Source organism: Artibeus jamaicensis, unplaced genomic scaffold, assembly GCF_021234435.1.
Source record: "Artibeus jamaicensis isolate MK-2021 breed Jamaican fruit bat unplaced genomic scaffold, CSHL_Jam_final scaffold_286, whole genome shotgun sequence".
NCBI lineage: Eukaryota > Metazoa > Chordata > Mammalia > Chiroptera > Phyllostomidae > Artibeus > Artibeus jamaicensis.
The window spans coordinates 4,103,100-4,115,344 of NW_026522034.1; the positions used below are offsets into that span (position 1 = coordinate 4,103,100).

Below are 12,245 nucleotides of genomic sequence, written 5' to 3' on the forward strand. Positions count from 1 at the left end.
AAAGAAGTATTCAAAGTCATGAAAGACAATGACTTAAATCCAAGATTACTCTATTCGGCAAAGCTGAATGGAGGGCAGATAAAGTGCTTCTCAGGTAAGGGCAAGTTAAAGGAGTTCATCATCACTAAGCACTTATATGAAATGTTAAAGGGACTAACCTAAGAAAAAGAAGATAAAAAGTATGAACACTAAAATGACAGCAAACTCACAGTTATTAACAACCATACCTAAAACAAAAACAAAAACAAACTAAGCAAACAAGTAGAACAGGAACAGAATCACAGAAATGGAGATCACCTGGAGGGTTATCAGCAGGGGAGTGGGAGGGGGAAAAGGCACAGGGAATAAGAAGCATAAATAGCAGGCAGAAAATAGTCAGGGGGGAGGTTAAGAATAGTGTAGGAAATGTAGAAGTCAAAAAACTTATATGTATGACCCATGGACATGAACTAAAGGCAGGGAATTCCTAAGGGAGGCATTGTGCATTGCAGAGGGAAATAAAGGAGGAAAAATGGGACAACTATAAGAGTATAATCAATAAAATATACTTAAAACAAAAAATTATAGTTTTTAAGATCAGTCTTAAATATTCCAGAACATATTAGAATATGACCTAATAATTCTTTGAATCACTGGACTGGAGTCTAGTAACTATATAGGTCTAACTTAGGACTAAGGCACAATTTTAAAAATACATAATGTAGGAAGTTTGAAGTGATGTTTGGTTTCTTTCTATAAGTATAAATACATTTTAAATTCCATCACATCAGAATGTCGAGTTACGCCATGTATCCACAGCAAGGAGGCAATATTTTGTTCATTTTGAAGGATAAAAAGAGAATACATTTCTTTTCTAGAAAGGAAAATAGAACATTAAGAAATTCTAACAGGGAAAGAGAAGCCTAGTCCCCAAGATAAAAGGGCCATTAATTGAAAAGAGTAATACTACTCTTTATTGACATTTAGAAGCAGTACCCCTATTATTAGGAGTAATGTAATAGTGTAACCGAGGGGTCAGGCCAAACTGCGCAGAGAAGGCAGGGAGGGGCAAGAGGAAAACCCCAAGGTGCAAGCGAAGGTTAGGAGCAGCTTGCCCTCGCTGCGGAGGGAGGGGCCGCGGGGGAAAGAAGCGGGCGCAGAGCACGTGCGGCTGCAGCCTGTGCCCTCGGGTTACACACAGTACACACAGCGGCTGAAGCCGGGCAGAGGCCTACGGCATTGGACAGCCTTGGTTGCAAAGCTGGACCCTCCCACTGGCTCACAGCACGCCTGGGATTCTGGGAGAGGACTTTTAAATGGAGGGCACTAGAAAGCAAAGGGCAATTCTGTTCTTTCCCCTGCCCCAGTAGAGGGTGTGACGACAGACACGGCCAGTGCTGGCCTGGGAGCCCGGGCCTGGGGGCAGGCTCCGGAAGATGCCCAAAGCTGGCCAGTTACTGGAGACCCACTAAGCCACCTGCAATTATGACGCTTTCGGGCAGAAGAGGTTCCTGGTGCAACTTTGAACTGCGCCTGCAGAGGGCGACAGGGCGAGTTTTCTTCGAGCATCTTAGAGGGAATGGGCTTTCAGGGAGAAACTTGCCATTATTTCGAAAGACCTTGGTGATGATAGTCAGCACTGTGAACAGATTTCTGTTCCTCTGTCATTTTCGGTTCTTGAACCTATATACCAATTGTAAAGACAAATATTTAAGTAGCTATTTTTGATGTCATACTTCGACTTTTTCTTTCCCCTTACTTTTGTTACCAAGATATTTTAGACAGAAACTTGCCATTATCTCAAATTATATGATGGTTATCTTTTCCACCAAACTGAATATTTGCCTGGTAGGCAGTGAGCAGTAAGATTCCCCCCCACTGGTTGGGTTTGGTAGCAATAACATCTCCTGTTTTTAATGTATTATAATCATTGAGTGTATCTAAGTACATATATAAAAAATTCAGACATGGCATTCATAAGTACTTTATATCTTAACTGCTCATTTACACCTGAACACGTTTTCATGAACATACTAATAATTTTCAAATGATGTAATAGAAAATCTGGTTGCCAGATTTTATTATTTTGCTGAATTACATTTGGAAAAAAGAAGCTAGATGCTTCACCTATTTTAATGCTAGCTACATTCTGGATCACATTACCAATACATGTATTGAAACTTAAAAGATTATAAATTTCTCAGAGGGAAAATTATTTAGTCTGTGTCATTGGTGTGCACTTCTACACAAGGCCCCTTAGTGGCATCGATCAACTGGAGGTAGGAGTTTATGAATGGCTTGATATCATCACGTCATCATTTCCTGTTGACATGAACTATGCGTCATGACTTCATAGGTTTTGAATGTTACATTGGCTGGATTTACCAATGTTTTTAGGTTTTTCACAGTAAGAGAACCAAACATCAGGGGAACTGAAGGGTCATAATCTCCCTGGCACTGAAGAATGGAAATGTCCCTATGGACACCACTGATAGGACCCTGTGGGAGTGCAGCCCACAGTGGAGGCCAGCAGCCGAGCGCAGTGGCACCTGCCAGCTTCTGCTCTGTGGTAAGAAAGGTGTATAGATAAAGCTCCTCCCTCAGGAGGAATGCCATTCTTCATCTCTTGCTCTATCAAAGCTTTTACATTTTCTGCTCCTGTTTAATTCCAAGTTCATCCTCTGGCGAAAGCCCAATAATATCAAGCCAAGAAGGTATAGCCATGTTCATATTTTATGTTACAGGCATAAGTGGTGTGGGCGGGCAGCGGGCAGATATATTTGATATGTGAACTTCTGATACCTGCAAAGGCTTCCACCCATCCATGCCTTGAATCTCCCAATCTATGAAGGAAAGCCACCGCAGCAGTGGCCTTTGGAGGTTGGCCCGATGTCGGGAAGCTGGGCAGACACATTATTGCCACATTATTGCTGCACACACCTGGGCTGCGCCTGCTGCAATCACCTTGGAGGCGGAAAGGGCACCCTGCCATTGCCCGTGCGAGTGGTGAGTCCGTGATGTATTATTTTTTAAAAATATTTTATTTCTTTTTTAAAAAATTATTTTTAGAGAGGGGAAGGGAGGGAGATAGAGAGGGAGAGAAACATCAAAGTGTGGTTGCCTCTCATGCACCCCCACTGGGGACCGGCCCACAACATTCCCAGGCATGTGCCCTGACTGGGAATCAAATGAGTAACCCTCTGGTTCGCAGCCTGCGCTCAATCCACTCAAGCCAGCAGCACTGCGGGAGCACAGCTTCATGGTTGGGGCTTTGCATGCAGCAACCCGGGGGAGCAACAGAAAAAACCCCCGACATTCTACCCACGCCCCCACGGTCCCAGTCCCTGTGCCCAGTCCTCCAGCCAGAAAGAGAGGTTTCTCTCGGAGCTTGTTCAATATGTGCCCATTGCGCAGTTCTAGGATTCAGACCCTGGACAGTACCAGCTGAAAGATACAGGAAAAAAAACCCCAGAAAATTCACTGTCATGTTGGTCCTTCTTTAAGTGTTTATTTCCCTCCTTAATCTACCTGCATTTATCTATTTTTTAAGGGTCCTTAGTGCTGTCTGTGTCTGTTCTGGGGTTTTTATTTGCAATCAGTGGGAGAGGGACAGTGAAGTGTGTTTACTCTGTTTTAGCAGTAACCACAAGCCTGTAATCTGAGGTTGAAAGATAAGGAAGAACTTGACTAATTTTGCAAAAGGATTGCAACATTTAAGAGAACATGAAAGTTGCTATATTTGTACATTTAATTTATTCAATTTACAACAGTTTTTTAGGTACAAAGTAGAGAGTTTTTGCTTGTTCAGGTAGACATTTAAGTTACTCAGGAAAATCAAACATATTAAATGCTCAAATGTAGTTGAAATTGTTTGAGCAAATTTAATTAAGTTGTAAGTGCCACTGACTGGTTAAGGGAGTTGAGTTTTTTTCAACTTGAGTTAATGAAATTTTAATTGCAGAAAAGTCACGTTTTTATTATACTTATAAATTGAACAATAAGATTGGTAAGTGGAACTTAATCCTTAGGAAAAGCTAGGTTTTTTCAATGTTTTTTATTTATCCTAATAAATTAAATGTTAATTTAAAAAATGACTGTAAGTAGTATTTTTATGCTCCTGACCTTGCCCCAGCACACAGTACAAAAGCTTCACTGATGGGGGGCTCACTTCCTGCAGACGCAGACGTCAGGTTGGAGAGACGTTTTTCCTTCCACCTGACACCTGTAGGTAGTGTAGCCTGTACAGGTTTTTGGAAACAGAGTGGCAAGTTACTTTACTTCTCTGAGAGTCCATTTCCTTATCTACAAAATGGGAATGAAAGCTTTGTTCTGAAGATGAATAGGAGGGTGTGTGTAAAGCATGTGTCTGTGTACGAGGAGTGCTCAGTGCAGAGAGGTGTTGCAGATGAGTAGAGGCAGGCAGCAGTTACAGGAGAGATTAATGCTGTTGCTGGTTCTCTTGCACCCTGAGCCAGTTTCCAGGGGTCCCCAGCACAGGGAGAAGCAATGAGGAAGCCAAACTGGAGTGGGGACAGGCAGGGGACCTCACTCTGGTGCTGCCTGCAGGCCACTCCTGCTCAGCCCAGCCCTTCCTGACAGTGCACACAGGTGTCTGGTGTGGCCGGGTGATGCTGGAAAGATACAAAGCTTAGGCTTCAGAGAAACTTGTTTTCAGACCCTGACTCTGCCCTTCCTCCATGGTGATTTGGACTCTCCTTTACCCATCTGTGGCATGGGGCTGAGGATAATTCACTCATACGGTGGACTTGAGTCCTGCACGAGGCCCCATGAAGTGTCCAGCACGGCACCCAGCATGGCAGCCTTATACTCACACACCGTGGTCATCGCACATCTCCACAGGGCCAGTTGTATTTCAAAATGCGTTCTTTAGCCCCAGGTAATCTGGTTGTCTGCACTGACCCAGATTATCTGGTTGGCTTTTCTACGCTGACTTAACTGAGGAGTAGAAGGCTTGGGATCCAGTTCTGGTCAAACCCCTTCTCCTCCCTCAGACTGGGTTTTCTCATCTCTAAATGGGGTGTAACAATCTCCACTCTGCCTCCAGGGGAGCCCCATGGCTCAGGTGGTGTGTGTGTGTGTGTGTGTGTGTGTGTGTGTGTGTGTGTGAGGTGCCCTGCCTGGCAGACCTGGATGATCTGTGGATCTTGAAGAATTCTCTGGCCTCTTCTCACCCTGACAGAAAGTTGGACGCCTTGAGATTCTGAGGGCTGATGATTCTGGCCAGGCACATGGGCAAACCAGAGAGCCACTCATAGGAGTGTGTTCTGGGTTATCCATTCATTAGCCTAGTGCTCCCTCCTTTGGAGCAAAAGCTGCTGTGGCAGGAACAGAAGGAAACCTCTGTGGCACCAGTGCCATCCCTCCGCTGCTTGAGCTCCCCTCCAGCCACCATAGGCCCTGCTGCTGAACACCTATGCACGAGTGGGTGTCTGTTCCTTAGTCCTGGATGGTCACAAGCTCCTTCCCTGGAGTTTGGTTGTCCTGTCTCCAGGCTGTGTAACCTCGATCAGCCGTGCCCATGCTCACTGCAGCTGCCACTGCATCCTTTAAGGTCAGCTTAAGCCTCTCCCTTCCTCCAGGAAGCCCTCTGGCCTCCTTCAGGACCCACACCACCCTCCTCCTCTTGGAGATTCTAAGCTCACACTCAGCCTTACTCAGACCTCTTAATGTTCACCTTGTCAACACCCCAGGTGAGAAGCTTCTGAAGGGAAGGCTCAGAATACTTCCTTCTCTGCCTAGCTAACAGCCCTATCCTGACTGCTGGCTGGTTGGGGGAACATGAAGTGGAGTATGGGGAAGAGGAGGGGAATCACATCCAGGTCATGCTCCCCAAAGCCTAGGCTGCAAAGAGTCTGCAAAGGAGGAACATGAGGCCCCCACAATGAGGCCCAACACACATCGGAGACCACTCTGTGGGCTTGATAAATGGAAACATGTGTGTACAGAGGGCCTCTTAGGTTCAGAAGATCTTCCCCATCCCTGAGACCATTCGACAGAATGAGCTTAATTATCCCTTGCCTGCAGAAGAGAAAACCAGGTATTCAGATGTCCAAAGGAAGAGCTGGGTTTTCCAAGGGCAAACGCCCGACTAGAACCTAAAGTTCTGACTTCCAGCCTCTTGGTCTCTGTCTCTGACTTTCACAGAAGGAAGGAGAATGGTGGGATGGGAACAGAGCAGCAAGGGAGCAGCTACCCACAGCTTTTCTATGCTTCCTGCCAGCCTTCTCTGCAGACCGAGGCAGCCAAGAAAGGAGCAAAGCATAGAAGCAAAGCTGAAGACTGCATCAGGTCAACCCCTCGTGGTCTGGGATATGTGGAGGCCTTGGGTAGCAGGGTGGATATGAGTACAGGCCTGGCTTTCCTCCACCCTGCCATCCCAGCCATAGCAACAAACATCCCATCAACTCCTGTCCCGTGTTCCTTCCTGAAACTCAGAGGGCGAATATGATCTGAGCATCTCTGGAGCTTCCTCAGCTCCAAACAGCATAAAGGTGAGGTTGGATCAAGAGCAACACTGGCTAGAGGCTGCAGTCTAGCTCGGAGGCCCCTGCCTCCCTTCCTGCACTGCATCCAGGAAGCTGCACCCTCCAAGGTGCGCCGGCCTGGCCCTCTGCCTTCTGAAAGCCCTCATCCCTGTTTTTGGAAAGCTGAAGTGGACAGGTCTTCCACTCTCTGTGTAATTTTACACCGGCCCATTTTCCCTCTGTTTCTTCTCACCCGACTCTAGCGATGGAAATCCAGGCGTCAGCATTCCTTCCTACTGGTCCAGTAGAGAAGCTGCCAGGAGAGAAGCTGTGTGTGCACATGTGCATGTGTGTGTGTGTGCACGTGTGTGTAAATTTCCTGAAGAGGGGGTAGGCGTTTCCGGTCAAACAGGCAGGGGCCCAGCCTTGCCCAGCAGAGCTTCCAGGAGAGGTGACTTGAAACACCAGGGCCTCAATAATTCCAGAGGCAACTTTAGGAAGAGGAGGGGGCTGGCAGTCAGAAGCTGGACCAACTCAGCAGCCACCGCTCTCTGAAAGCTTGGCTGGTTTGTGAGCGGGCAGGAAGCTCTGACACAGTCAGAGCCGAGGAGGAGTGGTGGGAGGGACAGGCCAGGGCTGGCAGCCAGGGACAGGACACATGGGCAAACTTCACAGATGCTCAGCATCGGCAGGCAGTGGGGAGAGGGGTCAAACCCTAATTATATATAGGGGGAAACTGAGGCGGAGGGAGGGACAGGACTATGCCAAGTATTACAGAGCAAGGTAAGGACTGAATATAGGTGTTTGGATTTTTATATGGTGTATGATTTCTCCTTATTTCAAAATCAATAGCTGGAGAGTGTATTCATCTCTACTCATTGCCCACTGCCCAGATGCTTCTGGGTATGGCCCCTGTGCTAAGGCTCTGCAGGATCTCAGGTTACATGAGCCCTGCTCCCTCTGTGGCCAGGTAGGACCTACTTACTGCACAGGAGATTCTACAGCTCCATAGACTGATAGCTATGAAAGAGATTACTACAGGACCTCCACAGTGGGGTACATTGGAGGGGCAGAGGGGGTGGATTTTACTTTCTTCCTTTACCTTACCTCCTTCCCAAAAGGTTTATAGTGGCTGTGAGGCTGTGTGTCCATAAAAGTTTCTAGGCTATGACCTAATGTTTTTATTATTTTTATTTATTTATTATTGCATTTTTTCCCATTGCCATTTAGCCCCTTGTCCTTGGCTGGGGGCTAGGACAGCCTGGCTCTGCTCCACAAATCTCTCATCCTCCAGGAGGCTAGCTCAGGTGTGTTCTCATGGTCGTAGCAGAACACAAGGAGCAGGCTCCAAGGTAAAAGCTCATTACAAACCTCTGCTCGCCGCATGTCTTGTCTGCTGGCATCCATTGGCCAAGGCAAGTCATATACCTGGCCAGGAGTCAAGGGGCAGAGCAGGGCAGGTTGGGGAAAGAAGTACAGTTACACATAAACAGCATGGACCCAGGGAGGGTGAAGTGTTGGGGTTGTGAAAGTGATCAACCAGTCATTTTCCACCCAGCCTGGGCACAAGGGTCCACACCCACTCCTGTTGACAGGCACAGAGCCAGCTGCCAAGACCTAGCTCCAGTCCTGCTTTCTCAGGGAACCTGTCTTATTGACTTAGCCCTCAACTCAGTACAGCTGCTTGATCCCGTGAAGGCTCAGATGGTTCCTTATGTTTGTAATTGGGTGAATGTGCATGAGAAGTATATGTGAATGGTGTATCATATGAGAGTGTGGTAGTGTATATGTGGATATAGATGGGGCTGTGTGTGTGCATGAGCATAACTTGTTCTGTGTAGATGTGTATGTTGTCACCTCAGCCAGGTGGTAGGAAATGGTGAAGGGCCACCTGGTTCCTTGTCATCTTTATATGTTGGGCTGTGGAGCTCAGAGGTCAATCAGACATGCTCCTGTCCTCCAGGAGACAGTCCCACTGTCAGTGACAGTCCAGTGTGGCAGGGACCAGAACACAAAGAACACAGGTCACAGAAAGAGCACTGGCCCAGCCTGACAGCCAGGAAAGCCTTTCCAAAGAAGACGAAGCTTAAATGGAGTCTAGAAAATGAGTGAAAGGAGAGGAGAGAACTGTTGCGTTCAGGCAGGTGGAGGCCTAGGGCCAGTGGGAAGGGCAAAGGTGTGTTTCCGGTCATGGCTGTGTGTAGCTGAGGCTGGGGCCATACCTAGGGGAGAGTGTGGATGAACCTGGAGAGGTCGAGGGGGGCCATATCCTTGTACCTTGGGTCTTGGGTGAAGGATGAGAGAGGCATTGACACTAAGTTAGAAACGGCTCTGCCATGGTTTGGGCAGACCAGACATGTGTGACAACAATCCAAGGGGAGATGGGGAAGGTCTGAACAAGGCACAGGTGGCAGAACCAAAGAAGACAGAGTAGATTAGAAAAGGCATTTAAAATCTGCCGGACTGGGTGACCTGTAAGACATGGCCTCTGAGGCAGAGACATCTTGGACCCAGGGTTCGGGAGCTGGAGATGCGGGGGGTGTGGTTCTTTGAGGTTAGAGGTAAACAGGGCTGGTGCTGGGAGACTGCTGGTTAGAAGCCAGTGAGACATAGGCCAGGGTTACTTAGAAGCCAGGGTGTCCCAGAGGCAAAGGCTGTGGACTCCTAGGCTGGGTTTGGGCTGCAGATAGGCTTCAAGGCCCTGACTACAACCCCGAGGTCCCAGCACCAGGGCAGGGCTCTCTTCCCTCTGAGTAGCCTGGCACAGCCCCTCCTACTACCCGCTTCATCTTCATCTGGCACATCTTCACACAACAGTGCTACTTGATAAAGAGCTGAGGAATCTTGAAAAAGCCACTGAAGAAAGGAAGCATCAAAGCGCCTTCCTAGACCTGCACTCTCCCCCGTAGTTCCAAAGCTTGCTTCAGAAAACCCACTCATGTCACAGGCTCAAAGGGCCTGACTGATCACCAGGGAGGCTCTGAGTCTCATGTCCCTGCCCTGAGGAGCTTCAAAGACGGCCTTGCCACCGACCTCCTATTTCACACCAGGAGTGGAAGTCTTAGTTCCACCCGCCACCTGGATGTCTTTGGTGTCTTCACCTCTGAGCTTCTGGCTGACATTGGCTCACGAAGCATGCCTTCCTCCCCGCAAGGTGTCCTCTTGCCCCCGAGTCCCCTTTGAGAATTGTCACGAGCTGTGTCTACTCCAGCCCAGAGCAAAGGCTTCTCTCTTTGCCAAGAGCTTGCCAGGCCCCCGTCTGGTTCAGCATGCTGGCAGTGTGGCCTGTCTGTCTTGAAGAGCTAGACCCAGCTCTCGAGCAGCCGCTGAGGGAAGTGAGGGCCCCTAGATCCCAAACTCAGAATCCCCTGGGGAAGAGTAGTCCTCTGTATAAGCGTTTTCTTCTTTTATTTACAGACAGAAGCTGGGGTTCAGTACCAACTCTGGCTGCACAATCAGGAGACATGAGTTCCTATCGTTTGACTTTGTGAAACCATTTGGGCTTCAGGTCCTTCAACTCTAAAGTAGGGCCAATATGCCTCGAAAGACTGATCTATAAGTCCGATAAGGTGAAAAATGTCCGATATCTGAAAAATGTCTAATACTGCCTAAAATATAGAAACTATTAATTTTTAAAAAATTATTAATTCAATAATGTATGTAGGTTACCACGTAACCCCTAGTCCTCATATTCAGGGAAGCCTCCAAAGGGCGGGAATTGGATCCCTTTGGAGGCGGGAAGCCTCCAAAGGGTGGAGGGGAGGGAATTTGGAGAGCTCACAGGCAGTTTCCATTAAACACCCTATTCCACTCTGTGCCAAAGAACACAGGTCAGGTATAAAGTCAGCGAGTTCCGGGTTGGGAGAGATCAGTACTGAGAGCCCAGATAGTCTGCCAGGGCTGTGGGAATTGGGGAGGAAGCAGTGCTGTGGGAACTGGGGCAGGAGGCTGAGTGATCAGGATGGAGAGAAGTGAGTTGGGCTGAGCAGGATGTGAATATTTGGGAGACTAAGACGATGAGAATAAGAACCTTCATAAATCCGGCATGGTGTTGGCCGTGGGTCCTTCAGGAGGCCCTCTCCTCTGGAAGGAGAAGAGACTCGTATGAATTCTGCACCATTGATTGACAAAGGGCATGTCCGACTGGCCTGACCCAGGGAGACCAAACCAGCCTGCACTGCAGGCCTCAGGCCAGGTCTCCTGGACTCAGGATGGTGAGGCAGCATGGTCTTGAGCCTCTTGGGCATCCTGAAGTCTTTGCTGCCACAGACCCTTTTGGAAAATGCCTGTTGCTGGTTTTTGTGTGCGTGTGCGTGCGTGCCTGCGTGTGTGTGCCCCCAGCTACCCCCTCCACAGCTGGAAATGGAAACTTAGGGAAAGAGAGTTAAAGTCCTCAACCTCTAATGGCAGGACTGGGAGCCTGGGGACATAGAAACTGCGTGTTAACCACGGGGCGTCTGGAAAGTGATTCTCTCCCTGGCCTGCAGAAGCAAGCCCTGGAGTTCCTGGGCAGGAGGAGCTGGGATGGTCAAGAGAAGAGGGGTGGGGAGGAAGGCAGACACACCCAGAGCTCCTGAAGGTAGGGGCCTGCATTGACTTCTCAGAGCACAGCCAGGGCCTGGTCCAGGTGTGGCGAGAGAGGTTGTCCAGTTGGTTTGAAAAGAGAGATCCACAGTAAGATATAGGGGTGACAGGGGGACAGAGAAACTGAGAGATGAAAAGACACGCACACTCAGGGAGAAAAACCTAAAGATAATGGAAATGGAGAAGCAAGAGGAGAGAAAATAAAACAGCAGAAATGGAGGAGAGAGAGAGAGAGAGAAGACAGTGTCTTCACCAAGGCCCAAAATAGAAGTTGCTGCTGGTGCTGGCAGCCTGCCCTGAGATGGCCCCTTAATTGGGGCTGAATTCAGCATTCTCCAAGCCCAGTGCGTGTGTCACTGAGGACGGCACGTGCTGGGCCAAGGTTGTCAGAAGAGCCCCAGCTGGAGCTGGAATGTGTACCGGGTGCATGGCTTCCTGTCCCAGGCTCCCACACCATGTCCAGCTCCACCCCTGCACATCCAGTCCAGCCCAGGGCTGCTGCTCTGAGGAGACAGTGCCCACCCTGGAGAACTCAGGGCCTTTCCTGCTCCTGGGAGCAGGAGGATGGTGGAGGGGAGTGTGTGATCACTGCATTTGGAGAAGAGACAGTGCTGGTGCAGGCTAACTTGTCTGTTCATGTGCTCTCTTCCACTTGTGTGTCCCAAGCAGCCATAATTTAAGGTATCACCTCCGCTTCAATCCAGTCCTCTATTGCTTAGAAAGAAGGGCTGGTCCTGTGTCTTAAGGGGGCAGAGCCTCTGGGCCAGCTGTGTGTAAGAGGATGTCTTGTTGTGTCCCATTTCCCCTTAAGGTAAAATGAAAACACCTGCTATTCCTCATGCCATGGGAAATTTTTGTTAGATGTCAATAATTTTTCAACAGCGTGAAAATCAAGACTAGCATACAAGAAGAACTGAGTTTAATTGAAGCCAGAAAAGCCAGTGTTCATGCTGCCTGTCACCTCCCAGACCCAATAAGCAGAGACAGGGATTGACTCTTTATGGGCGCTTTATTTATTTGGTCCATGATCTGAGAAGACAGTGGGTTTGTACCCTAACAAACTATCTTAAATTCCATTTTCAACTAACCCTTTTTATAAGGAGAAGGAAAGTGTGGGTAAGAGGATTAGAATTCAGGGAAAAAGTTACTCACATAAAAAGCTGCAGCATTCTTTCATCTGTGCCCTGGGGGGTGGGC

The 12,245-nt window shown here is 48.4% G+C and overlaps 1 pseudogene; it reads right to left on the minus strand.

Annotated features, from left to right (window-relative positions):
• Positions 1-2,235: 2,235 nt before the first annotated feature.
• The window catches only part of LOC119041302 (acyl-protein thioesterase 1-like), an 84,716-nt pseudogene continuing 74,706 nt past the window's right edge, over positions 2,236-12,245 (minus strand).